The sequence below is a fragment of the Hyaena hyaena genome, unplaced genomic scaffold (genome assembly GCF_003009895.1).
Source record: "Hyaena hyaena isolate Hyena2069 unplaced genomic scaffold, ASM300989v1 scaffold_288, whole genome shotgun sequence".
NCBI classification, from domain to species: domain Eukaryota; kingdom Metazoa; phylum Chordata; class Mammalia; order Carnivora; family Hyaenidae; genus Hyaena; species Hyaena hyaena.
The window spans coordinates 739,862-747,458 of NW_024080922.1; positions in this window are offsets into that span (position 1 = coordinate 739,862).

Genomic DNA, 7,597 nt, shown 5'->3' on the forward strand with positions numbered 1-7,597 from the left:
ACAACTTTGTTCCAGAATCAAAGACTGGGGTAGGAACCCTATGATAGCCCTTGTCCCCCATTCTCCTGAGACTGCCTACTCTGTGTATCATCCAGTTATTTTTGGTACTTGGCAAGGAAATCTCAGAGTGCCAATGAAATCCAGTTTGGTTACCTTATAGGGATACAGTAACAAGTGATGAGGATGATCGTGAAAGAATAATACCAAACACATCCCTAATGCTTAATGGACCAAGCATTGTTTTAAGTACTTTACACACAATAACTTAATCCTTGAAAAAACCATAGGAGGTAGGTGCTATTGTTGGCTAGCCAATTTAACACAAAAGGAAACAGAGAGAGAGAAGTGGCTGGGTGGAAGACAGAGACTGACTGTAAAACAAAAACAAACATCACAAAGGATCTTTTTGGCGCCATGGAAATGTTCCATAGCGTAATTGTGACGGTGGTTACGTGACTGTATCTGTTTGTTAAAATATGCCAAGCTGCATTTTTAAGGTTACTGAATCATACTGCATGTAAATAATATATCAATAAAGCTAATTTAAGAAGAGAAAAAAATAAGGAAAGCTTCTAAAAAAGAGGTAGCAAAGAGAGGGAAGCAAGGCCTTACTAGGTAGACAAAGTAGGCAAACTACGTAATGGCTCTGTGCCTCTACTTCCATATATATAATAATAATACCCAGTCCTCAATACAGGTCAGGTTTCGTCCTCCTTTCTTCTGTCCCTTTTCTGTACCATCAGACTGAGCCCGCTATAAATGAGGACTATCACTTATGGGTGGGGCGGGGGGGTTCTCGCCACAGTCCCTCTAGACAAGGCTGTCGGATGGAAATGGTTGTCTCTCTAAAGGGGCGTTTTCCCCTCTATAGAGAAGAAGACGATCACACATTACTGGAGAAGCTCATATTGACACAGTAATTTCAGAGTAGAATTTTATAGCATGTGACAACATTTTAAGCCCGTTTACACTTCTACAAACCTATATTAAAGAAGTACGAGAGGGTCACCTGGGTGGCTCAGTTGGTTAAGTGTCCAACTTCGGCTCAGGTCATGATCTCATGGTTTGTGAGTTCGAGCCCTGCGTTGGGCTCTGTGCTAACAGCTCAGAGCCTGGAGCCTGCTGCAGATTCTGTGTCTCCCTCTTTCTCTGCCCCTCCCCTCCTCGTGCTCTGTCTCTCAAAAGCAAATAAATGTTGGAAAAATTTTTTTAAAAAGTACGAGGTACAAGCAAAAAACTTGCAAAAAAATATCTACGTAGAACGATGCACATGGAAGCCTTGTAAGAGTAAGAATTGAAAACAGTCTCAATGCCCATCAGTAAGGCTTGGTTCAGTGAGTTAATGGACCTCTAGCCCCTGGAATACAATGAGCTGACAGGCAACATAATGAAATATTTGTATACTGACAGAGGGAGACCTGCCCAACGTATTGTTAAGAGGGAAATCTACATGCAGAGCAATACGCATGAAATGACACCATTAAAAAAAGAAAGTGTGTAGGGTAGACCTGGCTAGTTGTTTGTCAGTCTCCCTGCTTTATTTCATTTAGTAACAGAATTCTGGTCTCCTGCCAATCCGGTACATTTTAAATGGGCAGCTAAAGACTACATTAGCTTGGGTGGGTATGAAGACCCCAGGGGGCAATGTAGCCCAATCCTGTATGTACATGGAGACCAAAGCCTCCCTGTTTAGCCAGGTTTGGCAGAGGGTCTAAATTCTTGCCAATGGGCTGTGAGCAGAAATGATGCATGAAACTAAATGGTCATATCCTCCAAAAGGAAGTTGGTTGTCTTTCACTTCCTCTGTTTCCTTCCTGCAGCTGGACCCCAGAGATAACCCTTTGATGCAAACAAGGACCCTCTCTAGGAGATGAAACTTCATGGAACACAGGCAGCTACTGTTCACTCCTCCAAAGGCTTCTAGAAAGAGGAAGAAACCTCTACACTGTTTGAGCCACTGTAGTTTGGAGTATCCAAAGTAACAACAGTACATGTTTCTAGTATTACTACTGCTGAGAATTGTAATGCACACATCTAGCGGTTATTCTGTGCCAAGTACTATTCCAGGCACTTCACGTGTAATAACAAATTTTACCCTCACGACAACCCTATGAGGTGAAGTTCCATAACTGTCCCTTTTCTACAAGTGAGAAAACTAAGACACAAGGAGGTCAAGGAACTTGCCCAAGGTCTCCTAATACAAGTGGCAGAGTTGGGACATGCACTCCAGAGGCTATGTTCCCAATATAAATCCCAAATTACCTCTGGATGTGGAATATATGGAAGAGAAAGGAGAAAGTCTCCTTTTTACATTGTGCTTTTCTGAATGTTTGATTTTTTTATAACAGCCTTGCATTATTTTTATAATTTATAAAAGGTTTTGCTAAATTTAGATATTTTGGTAAAAAATAACCACAATGGAGTGGTATCATTAATTTAAAATAAAACTTTAAAAAGGAAGAAAAACTTCACTTTTCAGGCCTAATTGCTCCGCCTCAGAGACAGCAGGAAAGCTGATCTGTGTTGAGTCCTATGTCACAAGACAGTGGTAAAGGATGGATGTGATGCAAAGACGACAGAGTAAGTCTGAAAATGCACCACAGATGGGCCAAGCCAGCCAGCTGATGCTGTTGTCCAAACAAGCAGTGGGACACACTTCTCATTTTTCACCATTTGTTTTGCCATAATATATCTTCAATGTAAACCTAGAGAGGAGAAAAAAAAAAGACCCTCTCAGTCAACCACTCCTCCCTTGAGAGGGTCTCAGACGTACAGTCTCTCTTTGCCTTTGTAAATATTTAGCCCTCTGGTTCCTGGAAGAAGATGAGTCTTGACTTTTGTAAACCTTCATGTGCTGCCTAACAACCCTGTAGGGGGTGTGTGCCGAGCCAAAATGTCACACCATATACAAACTGAAAAGAGTGGCTGGCTGGTTGCTTTAGTCTCAGATCTTCTAACTGGAATGAAGGATATTAGGTCCACACAGTTACTGGGTTTGCAAGACTAAAAGGACTCAGGAGTTTCTGTCCACTTATTTATCTGCAGAGCTTCCGGGTTGAGAGGAGCTGTGTGTGCACTACACAAGACTCCGTGTAAGTCCCAAGCTGCAGGTTTTAAGCAAAAAGTACAGTTTGAACCTAGGTTAGACTACTTTCAGAAAATAATATATTCTTTCTAGGTTTTCATGTTAGGTTAATAAACTCTGCCTATAGAGGAGCTTGAGTGGCTCAGTCAGTTGAGCGTCCGACTTTGGCTCAGGTCACACGTGTGGGTTCGAGCCCTGCATCACACTCTGTGCTGACAGCTCAGAGCCTGGAGCCTGCTTTGGATTCTGTGTCTCACTCTCTCTCTGCCCCTCCCCAACTTTCTCTCTCTCTCAAAAATAAAGAAACATAATTTAAAAAATTAATAAATAACTCTACCTATAACACATTATGCCGATTTTTAAAGATAATGTTAGTAACAGTTTCATAATCGCTGTTTTACTCATTTGCTTTTTTTTCCCAACAATATGACAATCAGCTGTGTTTTATTTCTTAGTATTATCTATGGAATATCATCTTAACAAATGAAGATACTATTTTGTGGGCAACAATTTAAAATTATATATTTTTTAAATGTTTTAAAAGTTTATTTATTTTGAGAGAGAGAAAGGGAGAGAGAGCCAGAGAGGGGCAGAGAGAGAGGGAGAGAGAGAGAATCCCAAGCAGGTGCCAGGCTGTCAGCAAGGAGCCTGATGCTGGGCTCAAACTCATAAACCACGAGACCATGACCTGAGCCAAAATCAACAGCTGGATTTAACCAACTGAGCCACCCAGGCGCCCTAAAATTATATTTATTTTAACCCTGTATCGACACCTATCACTTCTCTCAGGACCCTTCTGAACACTGAGAATAATTACTTGGTCTCTTATTATGTAGGATTTGATGTTACTACCCCAGGAAGGTGGTTTTGTTATCTAGCTGACTCATGTCTGAGTCATTATCATTAAGGAAACTTTGCTTTGAATAGGACAGTTTTTGCTCCAAATCAGTTCAGTTTGGTAAGAATTTCATGAGCACCTACTATGTGCTTCCTTCTGTGACAGGACCTTGAGATAAACCAGGAATATTGAGTCTAGTAAGGAGAAGGACTCTCTCTTTCTTTCTTTTTTTTTTTTTATCAATACAATGACAAAGATATACAAGTGATACTATTCGAGGGCATAAGTGAAAAAAATCTTTTTTCCCATCTTTTAATTAATTTACTCGTATAATTTAAAATAGATGTTGATGGTTTTCAAACTACCATTAAATTTCAATTTCTCTCAATATTTTTCAAAGAGTGATGTAACATTTTAAAATGCCAACCTTTATGATATTCTGAATGTTACATACTCTGCTACTGTTTATATTTTTTTATGTTTATTTAGCTTGAGGGGGGAGGGAGAGAGGGCGCTCATGAGCAGGGTAGGGGTAGAGAGAGAGGGAGAGACGGAATCCCAAGCAGGCTCTGCACTGTCAGCATGAAGCCCCACGCAAAGCTGCATCTCAGAAACCATGAGCCTGAGCCAAAATCAAGTTAACTGACTGAGCCACCCAGGTCCCCACTGTTCAGGTATATCACCAAAGTTTTACGTTTTGAGTTTGTTTTGTTTTACAGAAAAAATAAACTTGTATTTATTCTGTCCAAAGAGGGGGATAGAAATCACCTTAATATAACACTGCCTTTCCTTTTGTTGCAGTCAACAGTCCCATCAACAGGCCAGAAAAGCCATCCCATTCCTGCAGTAAGCACTTGTGAATGGGGAAAGGGAACCCATCTTGTGGTTGCAGCATCAAATGGCTGCTCTGATGTGGCAGGGCTGGCTGGCATTGCTGTAAGCCTCAACACCACAGGCCGAAGCCTCTTTTTGCTTTTGCTTTGCTTGGTTCTAGCTGAGTCTTAGCCAGCACTCCCATTCCCTTGGGATCCTGATGTGGTTTTCCCCGAGTGCTGCGATCCAGATGACGGAGCTGTTGATGTAGGAGGAGGTGTGTTCTCAGACTCCAGGTAGGACTTCATGCAAGACCCCTCAGCAGAGCTGTGACCTTGGATGAAGGCTGCAGAAGTGGTGTGGCCACAGGAGTCTCCTGCCTCGGTTACCATGTTCTGCCTCATAAAAGCCAGATGCACTAACTGTGTCAGTTTCATAAGCTGAATATACAAAACAATGTGCAATGAGGGATGCAGTTTTGTGTAACTGTTTTTAGAAAAATACATGCAGGAGCGCCTGGGTGGTTCAGTTGGTTGAGCATCCAACTCTTGATTTTGGCTGAGGTCTTAATCTCAGGGTCTCTGGGGTCGTGGGATCGATCCCTGCAATGGGCTCCATGCTGAGTATGGAGCCTGTTTGGGATTCTTTCTCTTTCTCTCTGCTTCTCTCCCAATTGCTCGTGCACATGCACACACACTCTCTCTCTCTCAAAACAAACATTAAAAAAAAAAAAGGAAACGCGGAGGTGCCTGGGTGGCTCAGTTGGTTAAGCATCCCATCACTCAGGTCATGAGCTTGCAGTCTGGGAGTTCACACCCCCTCACTCCCACCCCAGCTGTGCTGACAGCTCAGAGTCTGGAGCCTGCTTGCGTTTCTGGGTCTCCTCTCTCTGCCCATCCCCCACTTGTGCTTTGTCTCTCTCTCTCTCAAAAATAAACATTAAAATAAATTTTAATGCACATGAATACCATTATTTCCAGGTTGTGATATACAATAGGTTCCAAATATGCATTTTTAGGTAAAGAAAGGATACTCTAAAAAGTAGTCCTGTTGTAGAAAAGCACTTTTTTCTACCATATTACAATAATATGGTTATTCCATAGAGTTGCCAGGCTTTCTAATTAATGGTCTCTGTTCTGTACAAAAGCAGGAATACATAGCTATTCTTCCAAAGACATATCCTAATGCTGTTATACAGCAGAAATAATCACACTTTTAAAATCATAAAACAGGCTTTTTGGGTCACACCTGAGTTAGGTCCAGGCTCTACCCCTTACAGCCTGGCTTGAGACATAGGCTCCTAACCCTGGCTGAACCCCGGGAGGGGGGGGGGGGCGGTGCTCAAAAGTAGGACCCAAGGTAGGAGGGGATAGCCTTACATTGTCCTCAACGACTTCCTCGGTTGACTTAGGGTGTCAGGCTATTTTCCTTCTTCATCTGTATAAAAGATGCCAATGCCCACTTCACAGAGTTGTACTGCCACACAACACAAGCTCAACGAGTGCTACTCGGGACTGCCAGTGAATTTGCACTAGCACCACCCAGTCAAGCAAGCCGGTGCCAGAAAGTTCAACACCAGTAGATCCTACTAGAAAAGTGTTTGGCCTCCATCTCCCCACCACAGTCGTTCTCCAGGAGAAGGGGAAACTTGGTGACAGTTGGCAAAATTGGGTACATTTACGGTTCCCTAGCATCTAGCAGGTGGAAACCATGTTTGCTGCTGACCATTCTAGACTGCGCCGGGCAGTGCCTCACAGAACCCTGCCCGACGGCAACAGCACCGAGGATGAGGGGCCCTGGGTCTCTGACGGGAAGCTGGTCCAACGGGCCGTCGCTTTCCAAGGTGTGGCAGGGACCCAGCCCTCACTCTACCTCCTTAACAGGCAAAGAGAACTACACCTTACCTCGTGAGGCAGCCTCTGAGGCGCACAGCGGGCCAGAGCTCCTCACGCGCAGGCGCAAGCGGAAGAACGTGCCCCACCCAGAGCAGCACACGGGCCGGCGCGCGGGGCCTGCCGGGAGCAGCACGCGGCCGCCGCGCAGGGCCCGCTGGGAGCACGTTGAGCACCTGCCCAGTCAAGTCAGTTTTCTAAGAGACAGAGGCAAAGAAACCCCGAGAAGGTAACCGAGCAGGCTTTGAGGGATGAGCAAGAGCTCACACAAAGGCTGGGAAGACAAAGGGTGAGGAGTGGCTGTGGCCTCCGGTGTGAGATGGGGCGTGGAAGGGCCTCGTGGGCTGTCGAGGAGCTCATGCTTGCCTCGGTGCTCATAGGCACTGTTCTGGGGCCAGCTGTGTTCAGGTCTCAGTTGTTGGATTCCTCGGGAAGGATTTACGTGACATGCCTGCTCAAATACAGCCAGAAGGAAGGTGGCAAGCACAAAGCAGCTTATTGAAGACAGTATACTCTCAAGGTAGGAGGGGGCAGGCCCAGAGGTGGCATCCGCACCGGGGTCATATGTTTGCACAGCTTATGCGTCATAGCTAGGTTGTTTCCAACCGTCTCAGGGGCGCTGCCCAACCGGTTGGGAGGGGGAGATTTGGGCCCTACAAGGCCCTTGCCCAAAGTATCATGACCAAGTTCCCCTACGGGTTTGGGGGGGGGGTCGAAACTCTAAATATAATAAAGCTATAGGTTCCTCTGGGACAAAGGTTGAAGAGGACGGTGCATGTTCTGCACTTGTGGCTCCTGGTCTTTTAGCCCCGTGGTCTTGGAAGCCACAAAGTCAGGATGTTGTGCCCCCAGGCTTCTAATGTGTAACTTATTTATCACTGTGCTAGCTTCTACCTCATGTTAAACTGCCTACTCTATTAGTAAGATTGTCTAAAATTATATACATTATCATTCCATGTTATATGTATA